The sequence below is a fragment of the Fukomys damarensis genome, unplaced genomic scaffold, assembly GCF_012274545.1.
Source record: "Fukomys damarensis isolate Sample0158 unplaced genomic scaffold, DMR_v1.0_HiC HiC_scaffold_4, whole genome shotgun sequence".
Classification (NCBI taxonomy): Eukaryota; Metazoa; Chordata; class Mammalia; order Rodentia; family Bathyergidae; genus Fukomys; species Fukomys damarensis.
The window spans coordinates 52,356,813-52,376,875 of record NW_022900916.1 but is presented as its reverse complement, the minus strand read 5'-3'; positions in this window follow the sequence as shown (position 1 = coordinate 52,376,875).

The following is a 20,063-nucleotide window of genomic DNA, read 5'->3' as shown; positions in this document are numbered from 1 at the left end:
TTTTGTATAAGATTCAGTATATATAGGATGCTATTTTCAATAATTCATGTAAAAAATTCTCACGTTTCTTTTTGAAGAAAATATCTTTTGAAACTTTTTTTTTTTTTTTTGCAACAAGTACTGCAATCTTCAACTATGTTTCAAAAAAATTCAGATACATAACATTCTGGTTTGGTTCCCCAAAAATAGTTATTATAAATATTCTTCTATATCTAAAAATAAAGATTTAAATTTTAAACAATACTACACTAAACATACTAGTTTTCACTTGACATTAAGATATTCAATTAGAGTTGTTCTGAAAGCAGAAATCTTACGTTTGTTCTCAATTAAAAGAGTTTCAATTTTTACCATGAAGATCTGTGTTTTTAATTAAGAGTTTGATCTGTAGTTGTATCAAGAAGAAATGATATTCAAACTTAAAATATCTAATATTTGTAGGAGAGATATATAAGAGTAAATAGAATGTATTTTAGTCAAAGACTGGACTAAGAAAATTTCTGATTATCCATTTAAGCATTTTTAAAAACTATAAAGGAGATAGAAAATATAACAGGAAAAACAAAAAGAAATATGACAAATTTAGAAAAGGAAGAGACACTTGCCAAGCCAAGATAATATTGTGAACAATCTAAATATGGAGAAACTACTCTTGAAGTTTGAATAAAACTCTCATTACTTATACAATTTTCTTAATTTATTTTTTATTCCATTATACTATATGAATATCTACAGAGCCACTAAGTCGAACAACTTTTGTGTCAACTAAAAGTCAAAAGCAACAAAATAAATTTTATAGGTAAGAAAGCATCTTTATGGCCTAAAAAAGACAGCTGACACTTAGTTTATTAATTTCTTTCCTTACCCATTTTTTAAATCCATTTAACAAAGTGTTTGCTCCTGTACTTTATACCAAACCTTGAGTGAGGCATTCGTTACTAATAAAGAGGAATATGAATTCTGTCCTCATTCAGAAGAAATACAGGGGAAGGGATAGAATTTAAATAAATAGTAGCACTCATAACTGTGTGATAATGATTGAACTAAGAATCATGAAGAAAAAGTTGGTGGCTTTTATTTATAGAGATATTGTTTCTTTATTTTCTTAAAGCTATTCTGACGGGATGGTTCCTCCTGTCTCATTCAGCCGACTCCCTCCAGACAGGTAGCAAAACAGGCCAAAGTATGAGTATACAGAACCTCCTTTTTATACAGAGTATAAAAACCTCCTTTAACATGAGAGGGTCATTGATTAGTGTAAATAGATACATCCTGCTGCAGAGCTGTCCTCAGAGGACTTGCAGAGTCACCAACTGGGACAGAAAATGTTTTCACCTTTTCCCAATCAGTACTACAGAGTTGGAGCTCCTGGAACCTGGATTAGTTTAGATTCATAAAAGAACAAATAAAGGCTGAAAAACTTATAGCAAGGTAAAATGTTAAGATGAGCCTAAAGTGAATATTCATACTAAAAAGGAAATCTGAAACTATATAATGTTGCAAAGAAAAACTAAAGGATATAGTAAAACTGTAGAAGAAAATAAGGTAGATGAGGTTGAAAATGAGATATAAGTGCTAACATTAGTAAAAAAAAACTCCAGCAAATTAAAATTAGATTTGGGAAAATGTACTTTTAAAATAGTTTAATAGAATATGGGCAGTATTAACATGCATGGTGATATTTTAATATAAAATCCTCAGCTACTGTGAAGTTTTAAAGCACTGAACCAAGAAGTAAAGCTAAGATACATAAAATTAAAAGCTAATAATGGAGAAAATAAGTGGCCGTATAAACATATTAGTATAGGTGAAAATGTGTTTGGGGTAGAGAGAGGATATTTGCAAAGAGGGAAGCTAAACCAATCCTGGGACCTGTGAGAAGACTGTGGGCAAGTGGCCCAGTCAACAGCATTTATTTGTTTTCCTAGGGAAATGTACACAGACCACAAACAGCCCTTAGTCTCTTTGCCTTCCAGGACATCTTTTCCTTCCAGAACCTGTCTTTTGTGGTCAAAAGGATTGCGATGCTGAAGTCATTTAGTGCTGAGCTGATAGGGTCCTGCCGTAGCTGGAAGACATAGCCAAATTATTTCCATCTGTATGTAAATGTGATGCATCCATAATGAGAAGGAAACCTCAGATGCCTAGCTAGCATTTTACCTAATGTTATAGGCTGTATGACATACAGTAAAAGGTGATTTATAAACAGCACAGAAAATAAAAAAGCAGGAAGACTCGTTAAAGTATTTAGATGGTTTTCTTGTAATTTCTAAGTCTGATGAACACTATCATCAGCAAGTTTACGTATAATCCCCTGAGTATGTTGTTGCTCTGCATCTCTTAGCTGCTTCAAAGACACCTTCCACTGTTTTTCCAAAGTTGCTTAGTTTCAAAATGTTAAGTGAATTCCTGATGGGTTGACAGTAGTGTCGATACTAATGAAATGTTATTGTTGGTTTTTGCCAAAAAACTTAGCTAACTCTTAATGTCTGCCTAAGACTTGTAAGAAATGCAGTTTTTCAGAGACTTTCCAGGCTCCCAGAAGGTAAATTATTTCTTTCTAGGATAATGGAGAAACCTCTATGATGAATGGAAATAGGTGGATTGTTCAATATTGTAGAGCAGATTCTTAGTAATAGACTGAGGTGAACTGTGTGCAAGTTCCTTGAGAAGTGTCGGAAATTGCCTGCAGTGGAGGGAGGGAAGCTGCAGGGGCATATGAGGTGGGCAAGATTGTGATGTCTCAGTCTATAGTAGTTCGGCCCTGGGTGGGCCTTCCAAGCACCTCATGGGGTAAAGTTTCTGTGTCTCCTCAGGCAGCCCTGACTAACATGAGGAAGCATCACTTTCAACTCTGCCACTCACAGCCCCAGCAGATACCCAAAGCGACAGTTTTCTCAATGATGATTTAATTTTAGAAGGCTCATTTTCTGTTCTCCTTGAAAAGAGAAATTGTATGCCCAATATGGTGCTAAATTGTTAGAAATCTGCATTACAATATTTCAAGTTCTGTTCTGATCTAAATAAATTGTGGTGAAACGGATTTTCACCTGAAAAGCATTGGTTTTTCTATCTAAGGATATCTTTTAAAACAGGGTTAATGGGTCACCATATTTTTCTTTCTTCCTTGGCTTCATTGTCAGTACATAGTGAGAGGACAGCAAGGCTATCTTTGGATGCCTGTCTGTGCTACTCTATCTAATCGTGTTTTAGACACATTTTTATGAAAAAAAAGTGAGGGAAAAAGTGTGAAAAGGAAGTTTTCTTGAAATATTTGAAAAGATTTATAGATCTTTTCTCTTTAAATATATTTTCTAGTAAACATCTTTTCCTGTTTTTATTTTTAAGCATATATAATATATGCAGTGCAACTATAAGAAATAACTTGATTTTTTGCTACTTCAAGATTCAAATTTCAAAATATTTAAATGATCCTTTATAATTTAGAAACATTTTTTTCCCTATAGTGTTTGGGATTTGCATTTTTTTAGTAACTACTAGGTAATGAGTACTGTATAATGCTAGGCCCAGGACTAAGATTTTCTTTTAAAGATTCGATGTAATGTGGGAATAGTTACATCATGGATGGGTAATAGGTATCTCTACCATACTTTTCTAGTGAAAATTTGAACTTTAGCATAATGGTTCAAGCTCTGCACCTCAGTAGCTCCACTGGGGGAATGCAGGGTGTAACTTTGTGCTCACTTGGCACAGTGAATGGCAGGTGTATGCATATGTTGACACAGGTGAGTGCCAAAAAGTCAACAGGTGAGTTTTATCCATATTACATGTAGCATTACATTTGTATGTGTTTATATTTTGTTTTATTAAATGTTTTCTTTTGATTTTTCTTGTGGAATTAGCCCAATTTAGTACAATGTCACATGAAAATCTGCTTTAACAACTTTGGGAGGAGGTTGAAAATGAATCATCAGGTGATTCAGCTACTGATCATGACTTGGGTTGCATAGTCAAAGAAATTGCAACAGTGTGATGGAGCGAGGTGTGATAGTGAAGTATAGAATGAAGACCCTAATTAAGATGAGAAAAAAAACAATAGTGTAAATAAATATTTGACTAGTGAAAACTCTGCAAAATGGTTGTGTGTACCTGGACAATCCAATGTTAGAACCAGATTAGAAAATGTCATTGGGTTCTTGCCAGGAGTGAAACCTATTAGGTGGAATGCCAACCCTGCAATCCAATACTGGAAATTGTTTGTAATGGTTGATATATACTACAACATGTTTTGAAATACACTAATCATGAAATACAAGTAAAATGTTCCATATGTATCAATAGTAATACTCTAGAATATATTTACCATGACACCTTACTCTCTGAACTAAAAGCCTTCATACCAAGATGTTTATGAAGAGGTGACATATATTGCATTTATAGTTTTAGAACAATAATGATACTCAAGAGACTTGGTTTCCTTCAAAATCATCTACATTTTGATGACAAAAAGACTCACCAAGAAAGAAAAAAATCTGACAATTTGGCTGCCATTTGTTCATTTTTGGAAAGTACTGTTTCAAACTGTCAAGAAATTTATTCACCATCAAAATACATGACAATTGCAGAACAACTTGCATCATTTCATTGTTGTTGAAACTTTCAGCAATATATGCCAAATAAACCTTCCAAATATGGTATAAAATATATGCCCTGGTAGATGTGAAGACATTTTACACCTTGAATTTAGAAATTTATTTGGAACTTAGCCACCAGGTCTTTATTTGTTCAATTATAAACTGTATCACATTATGAGTAGATTTTTTGCACCTATTTCAAAAAGTAACCCAAATGTCACATTGGACCATTGGTTCACTAATTACCCATTGATGTTACATTTGCTAAATGAACACCAATTGACCAGCACAGGAATCATTCACAAGAATGATTCACAAGAATGAAGCAGAGCTTCCTGAAAAGATGTTGCAAGTTCACAATAGAGAAATATAAGTATAATCTTTGGAATTCAAAAAGATGCAACATTGGCTTCCTGTACTGTGAAGAAAAACAAAGTTGTATTGATACTGTCAACACTGTACCATGATGATAATAAGATTGAGAGCAAAGCCAAGCATGGTGGTGCACTCAGGAGGCAGAGGTAGGAAGAGCCTGTGAGTTCAAGGTCAGCAAGTGCTACATAGTGAACTCTGAGTTCAAGGCTAGCCTGGACTACCTAGCGAGATTCTGTCTCATACAAAACAAAACAAAAAAATTGATAGTGACTCCTGAACACAATGAAACCAGAAATGTTCACATTGTACAGCAAAACAAAAGGTGAAGTGGATGTTGTTGACAAGTTATGTCGTGCCTATGATATCACCAGAAACACAAAATATTCACCATTGGTTGTGTTTTATTGGATTCTAAACATATCAGGCATAAATAATTTCATAGCTTACAAAGAAAACAAACAAGCACAAATTATCACGAAAATTTTTTCTTAGATAATTGGGACCTGAATTGATAAATGACCAATTATAATAGAGGAAGAAAAATATGTATCTGCTGAAAGAACTCCTCAAAAGAATTATAGCACAGACCAGTAAAAAAATAGGGGAGACGTCACAAGAAGCTCCTGAGAAACACGAAGACTGGCTGGGAATTTAGCTCAGTGGCACTGTTCCTTTCCTGCGTCACAAGCACAAGGTCCTGAGTTTCATCCCTGGTACTCAAAAAAGAAAGAAAGAAAGAAAACAGGAAGACCAGCAGGATGTCAAAGTTGTCCTACCAGAGAAGACAGGAAAGCAAAGCACATGGGGCATCAGTCTAAGCAAAACTTGTGTGTGGAACATGCTGGTTTTTTTTTTTGTGTGTAAAAACAGTCTGAGGTGTAGTAAGTGAAGAAAAGATCACTTTTGTGGTAGAGTTTTATTTGTATTTTCATTGTAGTTCACATAGGAACTTATTTCTGTGGCTATTTTTTAGATTTAGTAAACAAACAGCTAATGTAGATTATTTTGATGTTTATTCTAAACAATATATATTTGATATTTTATTTCATTTTTCTCCTAAGTCCAAATTGTATAATATTATAGGACCCTCCTGACAAAACAGGAAAACAAGAAAGGTGACATGTATGATCTTCCAAAAAAGATAGGAAAGCAAAACGTGCTGTCAGTATAAGACATACTTGTGTATGGAACATGCTGTTTTCATGTGTGAAGATGTCCTTATGTGTGTTAATTCAAGTAAAGATTATTTCTGTGGTAAAGTTTTATTTGTATTTTCATTGTAGTTCACATAAGAATTTATCTCTGCTGTTATTTTTTAGATTTTTGTAAGCAAGTAAACAGGTTATGGTGAAAATATTGTGTTTATTCTAAATGCTCATTACATATTTAAAATGTAATATTTTATTGATGTTTTTCCTGTTAAGTACAGATTAATATAGTAAAACTCATAAAATTAAAATTAATAATTCAGCAGTACAACCATGGATTCAGGTCAGTGTTTCCACTGCCTGCCTCACAAGTACAAGTTTCTGAGTTCGATCCCTGGTTTTAAAAAAAATTAATCAATAGAAATACTCCTAAAATATAAACATGGAGGTTATATGCCTCCATTATGTGTCTTTCAAACAATTTACCATGATGCTCCTGTAAGACAGATGCATTTATAATATGATTCAATAAATGTTTGAATGCATGTATTTCCCCAATTGTCCTACATTATAGGTAATATAAAAAAATAAATGGGACTTTCAGAAAAAAAGCTAGTTTTTTTCTAGTACTGATCTTGATTCTTCCAATTCATAATGTAACCCTAATGAATTATGCTTATGAATGGTACGGTAAAGTAAACAATCAAATTAGATGACAATCTACTACATACTTTAAACTATAGATCTTGATACACATTAATATTAAGGCCTTAGATGAAATCTTTGAAAAATATTTTGGCAATTTAACAATTTTTTGGCCAAACAAACAAACAAGACAAATTGAGTATATGTTTATACAAATCTATTACAAAAATGGTGTGGCACAACAGTTTCAGAACAGTGGATTATAATTAATTGCAATTTAAACCACTCAACAAAATCTTGAATTCCATCAGCAGTCTTCAGGCCTGCTGAGTACTTCTGAAATCTCCAGCAGTTTTGGAAAAATGAAAGAAAATTAAAGATGAAAGAATATACATCTCCAAATTAAGGCAGGTGACCTTGGCTTCATCTATTCTGTGTCACACAAACCTGCAGGAGTACTCTCTGTGAGGGTTATTCTCTGTAAAGAAGTGCAAGCTACTTCCTCGTCTTTCATTATTGATGGAAAGGATCATGGTATCTTAATCACTCTCCTCATTGCTGGGGCACAAAACCTGGCTCCCACAACTTAAGGGAGGAGAGGTTTACCTTGGTCCACAGTGAAAACCCACGATCAGCTGGCTCCAAGGGAGAAGCAGCATGGCAGAAGGCCCTAGCGGAGGAAAAGCTGCTCACCTCATGGCAGGCCAGAAGCAGAGGGAGAAGGGAGAAATATGGGGAGAATACTCCCTTCCAGTTCTAGCCCCTAGTGACTCACCTCATCTGACAATGCCCCACCTCCTAACGTGACATTTAGCCATGGCAGTACTTTGATTCAATCACCTTTCCAAAGGACTGGGCAAGAGTACGTGAGGTGCTGGGGAAATATATAGATATAAACTATAACATGGCATGGGATAGATGTTCAGCTCTGGGCTGGGATCATATAAGAAAGCCATCTACAGCAGACCCTTGAGTTAACAACCAACTGACATATGAACTACTTGGGCTACAACCGGAATTTTTTTTAACTTATAACCAAAGTCGAGTAATGACCTGAATGCTGACTGCTTGTGTTTCCAGATGGCCTCCAGATACAGATTCAACCATTAAAGCATTCTGGAAGGAATATTACTACATCCTTATCTGTGTGGAGGTAACAGAAATCCTGTGCCAATTTCTCTCCTGTATACAGAAGAGAGACTTTGAAGCCTGAGCCTTCAGTTAACCAACTGGAGTTACAACCAGCCCTTGAGAATGAACTGAGTTCGTAAGGCAAGGATCTGTGTACTTCCTCCCTGGTTTAGCATAGACCTGTTTCCATAGGGTGTAGAGCATCAGCATCTTGTGATCCTACCCTTTCTCAGCTTTTCATTTTGGCCTGTTCTCTCAGTTTAGCCTGCTTTGGATTGAGTTTGTAACCCTGTAAAAAGTATCATGAGCTTTTCAACCCATATGAGAGGCTTCCAAAATTCTTTCCTGAAGTGCTGTAGTAGGAGGCGAGGGCACAGCAGCGAGGCTGGAGAAGTTGGGCCTGAACTACCAGTTGAAGGGACTTACTAACCGCGGGAGCAGAAGAGCAACACCCATGCCTGACATGGGACTAAATTGAGCCCTGAACTTGGTACCAATCTTCTGCCAGGAGTACACTCTGAAGCTGACACCTGATATCAGTCTTCTCTCCGGAGAGCAGCTGGGGCCACCTGGATCATCTGCCAAAGAAGACATAAAAGGATGTAGCAGCTGATCTTGGGGCCACAGCCCTCTTGTTTGTGCAGTGGTATACTTTGCTATCAAGATGGATCTTCCTTTTTGCTTCAAATCACCCTTTTCTCCCTGAGAACTTTTTTTGCACTTCTCGTTTTCCTTTTCTTTTCCTTTTGGTCCTAAAACAAATAGTAATCTTTCACATCCACCTATGTTCCTGACCAAGTTATTGCTCAACATGAATAAGAACCTGGAAAACACTGCTGGTCCCTACCTCACCAGGTCACAGTGCCACTTCACATGTTTATCCACCATCTTAATGTCACATAGTGCTGGTGAAGCCACACTCATACTTCAATTGGAAAAGGGACTAGAATGGGATAAAACAATTAAATTGTACATGACAAACTAATGAGTACTAATAGTATTAGTCTAGATTATAACCAGCAAAGACTTTTGACATACATTATTTTAACAAAACAGCTCTAAGTTATAGGTGCTACTACAAATGTTTATTGCTACAAAATTCCCTAATTGTAAATAATAAAACCAAGATGGCTATGGATTAAAAAATTACCAGTAAAATGAACTGGTCATTCAAATCACAATCAATATTGTTATTTTCTCATTGAGTTTATTAGTACATTTTAGGTATACAGTACAGTTACATTCATTATTGGTATCTTGTACCTTTACAAGACAGGTCTTGGTTCTCATTTTTTCCCCTTACCCCTGCCCTTCCTTCACCCCCTGCTCCATTCCCTATTTACAAATACTTTATTTCCATTTTTTCATTTTCTCATATTTTTTTTCTTTTCCCTTATTTCCTTTCCCCTACCCTTCCACTTCCCCTACACCTTTCAAAAATGGGCATCTGAAATGAACAGATATTTCTCAGATAAAGAAGTAAAAGCAGCAAGTAAATATAGGAAAAAATGTTCCACATCACTGGTCATTCGAGAGATGCAGATGAAAACAACACTGAGATTCCACCTCACCCCACAAAGAATGGCTGCTATCAAGAAATCAACCAATAACAAATGTTGGGAGGGTTGTGGGGAGAAAGGAACCCTTCTCCATTGTTGGCGGGAGTGCAGGCTGGTGCAACCACTATAGAAATCAATATGGAGATACCTCAAAGAGCTGAAACTAGAGGTTCCATTTGACCCAGCCATTCCTCTGCTGGGTATCTTTCCAAAAGAATTAAAAGAATCATATCACAGTGATATATGCACACCTATGTTTATAGTGGCACAGTTTGTAATAGCAAACTTGGAAACAGCCCATTTGCCCATCAGTTGGAGACTTGATAAAGAAGATGTGGTCTTTCTATAAAATGGAATACTACTCAGCCAAAAAGAATGAGAACTTAGAGTCATTCATAGGAAAATGGATGCATATTGAGGATATACTCTTAGGAGAAATAAATAAGTCACAAGAGTAAATACCGAATAGTTTCTCTGGTGTGAAAAACTATAATTGTACATAAGATCCTAATGGTATAATTGACAGTTTTTCCAACACCATTTATTAAAGAGGCAATCTTTCCTCCAGTAGGGATGGTAAGTTCCTTTGTCAAAGATGAGTTAGCTGAGTACATCTGGAGTTGTCTTTGTGTCTTCCAATCTGTTCCACTGATCCTCAGGTCTGTTTCTTTGCCAGTACCATGCTGTTTTTATCACAGTGGCTTTGTAGTATAGTTTCAGATTGGGAATTGTTATACCCCCTGTCATGTGTGTCTGTTGCTTAGGATGGCTTTTGCTATTCTGGTCTCTTATGGTTCCAAATGAATTTTTGTATTCTTTTTCTAGTTCTGTGAAATATAGTGTTGGAATTTCAATTGGCATTGCATTGAATCTGTATAGCAGTTTTGGTAGTATGGCCATTTTCACTATGTTGATTCTTCCTACCCAGGAGCAGGGGATATCTTTCCATTTTTTTATATCCTCTTCAATCTCTTTTTTCAGAGTACTGTAGTTTTCAATGTAGAGGTCTTTTGCTTCTTTTGTTAAGTTGATTTCTAGATACTTCATTTTTTTGGATGCTATTGTGAAAGAAATTGTTTCCCTAATTTCTCTCTCAGTGAGTCTGTTATTTGTGTACAAGAAGGCTATTGATTTTGGGGTGCTGACCTTGTATCCAGCTACTCAGGTAAAAGTGTCAATTAAGTCTAGAAGTCTATTGGTGGAGTTTTTTGTGTCTTCAATGTAGAATATCATATTGTCAGCAAATAATGACAGTTTAACTTCTTCCTTTCCTGTCTTTATTGCTTTAATTTCTTTCTCTTGTCTAATTGTTGTGGCTAATGTTTCCACAACTATATCAAAGAGGAGTTGTGATAGTGGACATCCTTTTCTTGTTCCTGATTTTAACATGAAAGTTTTCAGTTTTGGGCCATTTAATATGATGTTGGCTATTGGTTTTTCATAGATAGCCTTTATTAAGTTGAGATATAGCCCATCTATTCCAATTTTTTGCAGGGTATTTTTTATCACGAATGGGTGTGGAATTTTGTTAAATGCTTTTTCTGCATCTACTGAGAGGATCATATGGTTTTTGTCCTTAACTCTGTTAATATAGTGTACTACATTTATTGACTTAGGTATGTTGAACCCTCCTTGCATCCCTGGAATAAATCTGACTTGGTCAGGCTGTACGATCTTCTTGATGATCCTCTGTATTCTGTTTGCTTGTATTTTATTAAGGATTTTTGTATGTATCTTCATTAAGGAGGTTGGCCTATATTTCTGTTTTTTAGTTGCGTCTTTGCCTGGTTTGAGAATCAAAGTGATACTTGCTTCCAGGAATGAATTTGGAATTACTGCTTCCCTTTCAATTTCATTGAAAAGTTTGAAGACTAAAGGCAGTACTTCTTCTCTAAATGTCTTGTAAAATTGAGCAATGAATCCATCAGGACCTGGGCTTTTCTTTGTTGGTAAATTTTTAATTACATTTTCAATTTCACTGATTGTAATTGGGGTGTTTAAAATGTTTTTATCTTCTTTGTTCAACTTTGGTAAATCATACGTATCTAGAAATCTGTCCATTTCTTCTGTGTTTTCCATTTTATTAGAGTACAGGTTCTCAAAGTAGGTATGACTTTCCTCTGGATTTCTGTTGAATCTGTTGTGACTTCACCTTTTTCATTCCTAATTGCATGGATCTGAGCCTTTTCTTTCCTTTTTTCTGATAAGGTTAGCTAAGGGTTTATCGATTTTATTTATTCTTTCAAAAAGCCAACTCTCTGATTCATTTATTTTTTTTTATCATTTTCTTAATTTCCATAGCATTGATTTCTGGTCTAATCTTTATAATTTCCTCTCTTGTTTGAGCTTTGGGTTTTTCTTGCTCTTGTTTTTCTAGGAGTCTACGATTCATCATTAGGTTGTTTATTTGAGCTCTGTTTTCCTAGTGTGGGTATTCAGTGCTATAAATTTTCCACATAGAACTGCTTTCATTGTGTCCCATAGATTCCTGTATGTTGTATTGGCATTTTCATTTATTTGTAAAAACTGTCTAATTTCTTCTTTAATTTCCTCTGTGATCCATTGATTATTCAGGAGAGTGTTGTTCAATTTCCATGTGTTTGTGAAGTTCCTGCCATTTCTTATGCTATTGATCTCCAGCTTAATTGCACTGTTTTCTGATAATTTACAGGGAATAACTGATTCTTTTGTATTTATTCAAAACTGTTCTGTGAATTAATATGTGGTATATCTTGGAGAATGACCCATGAGCAGCTGAAAAGAATGTATATTCTAATTTTGTGGGGTGGAGCACTCTATAGACATCTAATAAATCCATGCATTCAAAAGCTTGGTTCAATTCTAGTATTTCATTATTGATTTTTTGCCTAGATGATCTGTCTATTTGTGATAGTGGGGTATTTAGATCCCCCACTACAATTGTATTAGTGCTTATTTGGTTTTTCATGTTATTTAATATTTGTTTTATATAGTTGGGGACATTTATATTGGTGTGTATATGTTTATGATTGTCATTTCTTCCACTTGAATTGTTCCCTTTACAAGGATGTAGTGGCCTTCATGTCTCTCTTAATCAGTTTTGGTTTGAAATTTACTCCTTCTGTGAATAGGATTGCTACCCCTGCTTTTTTCTGGGCTTCTGTCGCGTGGAGAATTGTTTTCCATCCTTTCGCTTTCAGTCTGTGTGCTTCTTTTTGCCCTAGGTGTTTCTTGTATACAACATATTGTTGGATTTTGCTTCTTAATCCATTCTGCCAGTCTATTTCTCTTGATTGGTGAGTTGAGGCCATTGACATTGATGGTTTTAACTGATATGTACTGATTATTGACATGTTATTGGCCTTTTGTTGACTCTTTTTACTTTTTCACCTTCTCCTTTTAATCTTGCCTTGCCTATTTGATTTGCTCTGTTGGGCCTCATGGTGTTATGATAATCATTGTCTTTTTCTAGGATATTGTTTAGAATTACTTGTAGTGTTGGTTTGGGATTCATGAAGTTTCTCAGGTGTTCTTTGTCATGCACCTATGTTATTTCCTCATCCATTTGAGAGTTTTGCAGGATACATCAGTCTAGGTTGGAGGTTGTTCTCTTTTAGTACTTGAAATATCTCACTCTAGGCTCTCCTTGACCTGAGGGTTTGTGTTGAAAAGTCTCCTGCGATTCCGATAGGCTTTCCTTTGCATGTGATTTGTTTCTTTTCTCTTACTGCTTGTAGTATTTTGTTCTTCTGTTGGGTTTCTGGGATATTGAGCATTATATGTCTAGGTGTAGATATTTTTTTGATTGTGGCTAGTTGGAGTCCTATATGCCTCACTTATCTGTATGTCAAATTGTTCCCCTCTGTTTGGGAAGTTTTCTGTCATTAATTCTGTGAACAGCTTTTTAAAGTCATTTGCATTTTCTCCTGCTACTTCATGGATTCCTATCAGTCTTATGCTGTTCTTCTTTCCTTCATCTAGGAGTTGTTGGATCGATTTCTCATGATTTCTTACTGTTTTTAAGAGACCTCTCTCTTTTTTTTTCAGCTTTAATTGAGTTTATTGGTACATTTTAGGAATACAGATCTCTGTTTTTAAGGTCATTGCCTGTGATCCTTTCTATATCTGAGATTTTATCTTCGCATTCTTTTATTCTATTGTGTACATTTTCAATAGAGTTTTTAATTTTCTGGATATCTTTTTTGAATCTGTTTAGTGGATTCCATTTCTTTCCTATGTTGGGCATTTGTTGTTTTCATTTCTTATGCTGAGCCTTCAGGGTTTCTATCATGATCCTGAGTTCATCTATTTTTTTTGTCAGTTTCTGTTCTAGAGTCTCGAATCATGACTTTCATTTTGCTCAGCATCTCTATGGTTATCTGGGAAATTATTTCTGTTTTGAATTTTCCTAGAGCCTCATTGATCTCTTTTGTTACTTCCTGTGCTGTGAATTGAAATTGTCCTGGTGGTTCACTATCAGACTTTTCATTCTCCTTTGCCCTACTGTTTGCCATTGGTGAACTGGAAGTCTGTCTTTGTGTCTTCCTTAAGTGTATTCTTATTTTTATTTTTGCTGTTGGGTTGACCTTAATTCAATTTCTGGGTTATTAAATCTTCCTGATATAGTTGCATTTAGCTTTTGATTCTCTAATAACTCACAGATATTCTCATTTTCACAATATCAGGTAAAACAACTCATTGAATCAACCCCTATCCTTTATCCCAATCGATATAATCAGCAACACCATAGGATCAATCACAACTTGCAAATTGACCACTTGTGATAGTCATTAATGTATCACTTTTAAACCATGTGAATTAAATTAAAATCAAGAAGCAGCACAAAATATGTTTGCAGTGAACAAACTCCTCAACATAGCATATTTACCATTTAGGATGGGGGCCTAGACAGAGTTAGAATGAGAAGAGTAGATAAGTAAAGGAACTGGAGAAGGTTTCAAGTGAAGCCAGAGGCACAGAATGAGTACAGAATCTTTACGAAACTGTTAAACTCAAAAAGGATAGACAGAGTGCAAGTATAAGGACATGAATATATCCCCTTAACAGCAATAGGGGCTCACTTTCCCTTGAAAGTACTGACCCTTGAGTGAGGCACAATGATAGAGAAAAAGAACATTAAGAAAAGAGAAAAAAATAATAAAAGATGAAATCTGAGTCAGGAAGGAGCAGGAACAGAAAGGGAGATGAGGGACAATATGGTGGAGCAAGAGACTGAGTTGGTGAAAGAGAAGAGAAAAAAAGAATTTACAGAGTGGAATGAGGAAAAGAAAGAAAAGGAAAAAAATGACTTCGAAGGGCCTCTTTCAGACTATATCTCTGTTGTCATAATACACATTGTGTGCCACCGTGTGCAGAACTAGATCCCCCTATCTCAGCTAGCTGATGGCAGAGCCCTGCAACGGAGACTGACCTCAGGCTGCAAGGCCCAAATTGAGCTCCCCAACCTCCTTCATGGTTGAACTCCAGAGAGTTCTACTACAGGTTTCCCTCACCCTTTCTTTAAAGATGTTCAAATTTGGGAGCTCAGAAAATTACCCTTTATAATCAACTATGCCTCTGCGGAGTGGGTCCAAGGACTGGCACAATCAGGAGGTCTGAGAGCAGGGGGGTGGTACTCATCAGCGCCCCTGTGGCTATCCTCTGGTGTTGGAGCAGCAATGGCAGTGCCCACAGGGGATGGCACGGCTACCCAGTCCCGTGGACTGGGCCCAGGCGGGTTGGAAGGAGATCTGATGTTGGTCATAGCCACTTTCCTGAAATTCACCTTCCTGTTATTGGGAGCAGCAATCTGATGTAACCAATTTAATACGCAATGTACAATCTAAAGTTTTATCAATGTATAAGAGAAGATTTTCTGAAATAGTTTCTAGAACAGGAAATAGAAAACTTTAAAATGTATTTTGTATCAAGATTAGAGAAATAATCTTAGAGAATCCCAGCTTATGTAGGAAAGAGAATAAATAAAAAACAACTTTGTATTTGGTCTTCATAATCAATCTGAAACTATAAAGGGAGTAAATGAGCCAGCCTTTTTAATGAAGCTTGTTGAAACTTCTTAGGCACAGAGTGTGGTGCCAATGAAAATCTTTTTGCCATGGCAACATTTATGGAATTTAGTGCCACAGGTTGCAGACCCTGTCTGTAAATTCCTATAATGCAGTGAAGACTACATAAAGGGCCAAGTAGAACAGATGTCATTCTTAAATGCATTTTCTCAAATAGGGAAATGCTTTAAAATTGTTTGAAATTGGAACATAATCTTCACAGAAGCAATTTAGGGATTCTGAAAAAGGCTCTGAACATTTTGAAAAATAAATAAAATGGATGTTTGGAAAGCTGATTTTGGCAACATGTGAAAATTATAAGACAGACTTTCACTCTTTTATGGAACTGGGGATTTAACCTAGGGCTTTTACACTGAGCTACATTCCCAGCCTTTTTGAAAATTTTAGATAAGGTTTTGCTAGATTTCTATGTTGCCTAGGTTGGGCTCAAACTTGTGATTCTCTTGCCTCAGTCTCCCAGAGGGCTAGGATTATAGGCATGTATCACCATGTGCCACTTCCATAATTTTCTTAACATTTATGCAAAGCTATTGTCACAGATGTACTTCATCCCATACTCACATATGAGCATCAGTTCTCCATGGACAGGCAATACATGATGAATATGAGAAGCTTGACTGGAATCAGGATCATCCACATCCATGGAACTACTGTAACACTGGGGTAACTCTGTGCCTGACACTTCTTACTATCCCCTGCTCTCACTTTCCCTGGAACACTTGCTTGATTTCCACTAAGGTGAGCCCTTTATTTTCAGCTATGTTCTCCACCTCTTGATTCTTGCCATTGAAGTGAATTCTATTTATTTAATTTTCTGCATCTGGCTAAGATCTTGCTGGGAAATAACTCATGTTTCATAATAGAAATGTTGATACTCAAAATGGAATATTGTTCATTGGTTTGTAACTCTTGCTGTACAACCATATAATATCCTGAAGACATTATTAGAAATAAGCTAGATCTTGATGTGACTTTTTGCATACCTGGGACAAGAACCCAGATTTTCTGCTAGTCAGCTATTCTCAGAAGCAGTCAGTTTCTTTGCCTCATTTGGCACACTTTTCAGCATATCTCACCATCTTGGCCACATTATTATCTCATTCTGAAGAGATGGAATTATCCCATGGTCAAAAATTCTGAGAAACAAAATAAAATAGTATTAAGGACATTAGAAAAATCTGTAGTTATTCTCATGAACAGTGTAGTGTTCTCATGTAAAAAGACTGATTTAAATAATTCAACAGAGATCACAAGTACAGCTGAAAACAATATGTGTAGTAGGACAGGACTAGATTCAGTGTTAGGTGGAGAAAATGAGTGAAAAGTTATGAAGTCTGGACATCTGGGTGAGAGAAGAATGGCAGCATGTGGGGAGAAAAACAGGAGCACTTGAATTTCCAGAAACAAAAGATAAATTGAGCAACAAATGGGATCATTGTAGCCATTCGCTAAAATTCATTACATAATACAGGAATTATTTCAATAACATCATCTCTCAAACTGATGATCCATTCGTGACTTTAGCTTTTGCAGCTCTGGAGAGCTTTTTACTTGTGATTCAGCCTTCTCACAAGGACAAATAATAAAGGAATTCATTTTTATCTTAATAAGAGAGAAAAGGCTGATAACACTGCACTAAAGATTTTTAGTGCTTAAAAAGACTAGTATTTACCAGGAAGAACTTAATCTACAACATTAACTACATGGGGTATGGCTTTAAGCCCGGAGCAAACATACAACAACCGAGAAGGACTAATAAATATGTCCTAATTACATCTGCTCCATTTAGATTTGCAGATTTGTGTTCCCTGCCTTAACTCCAGGATCACTCATCAATTATTTCAGACTGATCCAAAAGCCCATGATATGAAAAGTCAGAATGGAACCTTTATTTCTTTCACCACAAAAGACAAATTAATACTGTCACATGGTTGGTCATTTTTATTATTATTATTATTCAGTAGTCTGCTTTTTTCTAGATGCCAAGCCATCTCTCCAGTCAGTAGTTTCTGAAATTTGGTTCTAGAGAGAAACTCAACCCTTGGCAGAAGTCTGACAGGAATGCTTAGCTTTGAATCAATATCTTGGAAAGGAAATGACTAACATGTAGGACTGTTTTTTTGTCTTATAAACAGTAACTATTCACTTCTTATTTTGACAGGTTTCTGACCCTTGGGTCCCTCAAACAACAACGGGTTATGATTAAACAAATTGAACTAAGCTGATTCCAAAAGAAAGTTGTAAAATAGGCAGGATTTATATTTTTAGAGAATAGCAAATATTCGGTGAATGAATTTGGGTTCATCATTAGTACAGTAGAATAAAGAAAGGATTTACATGCAAAAACTTACAAATATCTAATTTTGTACATATTTAAAAGAATACATTTGGGAAAAAGAAGGGAAGGGATGAAAATGAAAACATTATGTCAAGCTAGAACAGTTACAAAAATCAAACATATCTCCAATGGCTGATAGTGATCAGTTGATGGTGTTTGCAATAAAAAGATTCTTGAGTTACGATGTCTAGTGATCTTCAAGGATTTTCTGTGAGTGTGAGAAATTCTTGGGGAATTTCACTGAACTAGAATAGTGTTGTCCTCTGCTTCAACATAATTAGACTGTAGATTATAGTAACTGCTAATATGGGAGAGAGTGATAGGAAGAGAGAATGAATGTATCTGTGATTAATCCAACTTTTGAACATTTGTATTCCTGTCTCCTATTATTTTGCTTCCAAGTATTTGTGGAAATAGAATTTTTAAAAATTGATGATCCATTATGGGAGACTTGGAAAATATCTTTCCTCTTCTCGTTTTTGTAATTCTGTGCCTAATAGATCATTAGGACAGGTTGAGTTTCTTTTATATCTGTCTTCTCTCCTTAGCTGATGACCCTTTCTTTGGTATTTATCATTTTTATGTGGAAATTTAATACTTTATTATTTTTTCTTTTTCATCAGTATATGTTTACAGTGCAAAATGACTATATTCACTGCAGGTAGTTGGTACAAGTACACTTCTTTTTATGTCCCCACATCTCTTATTCCTCTTTTGATTTGAAAAAGGATCTATGTCCCTGTTTCCTGTTTTTTATTTTTCTCTTTATTTGATCTATACTTTGGCTTTCTTGCATAAGAGAACCCATGTTTCTAATTGGTTCTCTGGCTTCCTGTCTTCCTTCCAGGACATCTTTCAATTGTCTCTGAATTTTCTTCAGAAGAGAGACCTAATCCAGTTGCCCCATTGAAAACAAGCAAACAACTTGGCTTCCCATGGCTGACAGAATAGAATTCAGAACTCTCTTTTTCAACTCTGAATTCCTCTAGGATGTATTCCTTGACTGTGTTAAGTAGTAATGTTCAGCACTTTTAATTTTTTTGGTGGAAACTCTGAATCACTTGATCTATGTCACTTAAGTTACCAGTCTTCCTTTCAGTTTTATTGCTGTTCACAATAGTCACTGCTACATAATTAATCACATATGCAAGTTAGGTACTGGTACAGTTTGGCTTCGTTTTAGCTGATTTTTTTCACTGTCAGTCTTTCCGTACACAATCTAGCACATGTATGCCTTAACACTTCCCAATGCAGCTGAGCTTTCCCACCACAGCACACCATCATCTTCATACCCCTACAGAGCAGTTTTTCATCCTTGAAGTCAGTCCTCTAATTCTACACTTTCTTTGAAGATTTTTCTGAGTTTATTAAATTTTTCCCTTCTTTGGAATCTAATTGCATGCTCTTTTGGGCCTCTGCTATGGCATTGAACTCTTTCTGATTGGAAATATACTTTTGTTTTTAAGATTTAGGAGAGTGTTTATTCAAAATAATAATAAGGAAAAAACTCTTTAAGACTAAGACAAAGAAAGCATGTTGGACATCTTTCCCCTTTTGATATCCACCAATACACTTAGTTTTTAATCTCTTCTTTCCTCTACATCTTTGAAAGTTTCCTGAGGACACAGGCAATGCCTTATTTTCATTCTATCATGACATAGTAAAAAGCACTAACTTGATCATGAAGATGCTTACTAAGTACTTATTAAATAGGGTTTTGGTGCATCAATATTTTCTTTCATTTTAATTAATTTTATTGGTACATTTTACGTATACAATGATATTCATCATTAGAAGTATGAACCTTTATATAATCTATCTTGGTTCTTATTATTTTCCCCTGCCCTCCCTTCAACACCTCCATCCCTCCCTATTTACAAAGATTTTGTTTCCATGTTTCCATTTTCTCATGTTAATTCTATTCCCTTCTTTCTTTTCCCATACCCCTCGCATTTCTCCTTCCCCTGTGCCCCTTTTCTTCCTATTTCACATTATTATAACTTTTAGTCCTTATTTACACTTTCAGTTTCTTCTTTTGTATACTTTGCAGAACTCTGTAGAATATCAGTAGGTCTTATATGAGGTGGAGTTCTCTGGTCAAAAATGTTTGGGAAATTCTAGGTTAAACAAACAATTTTTTTAAAAAAACTGAAGTGGTTATCATAGACTAAACTGTTAGAGCCTGTTCTGTACTGGTGATATGTTGT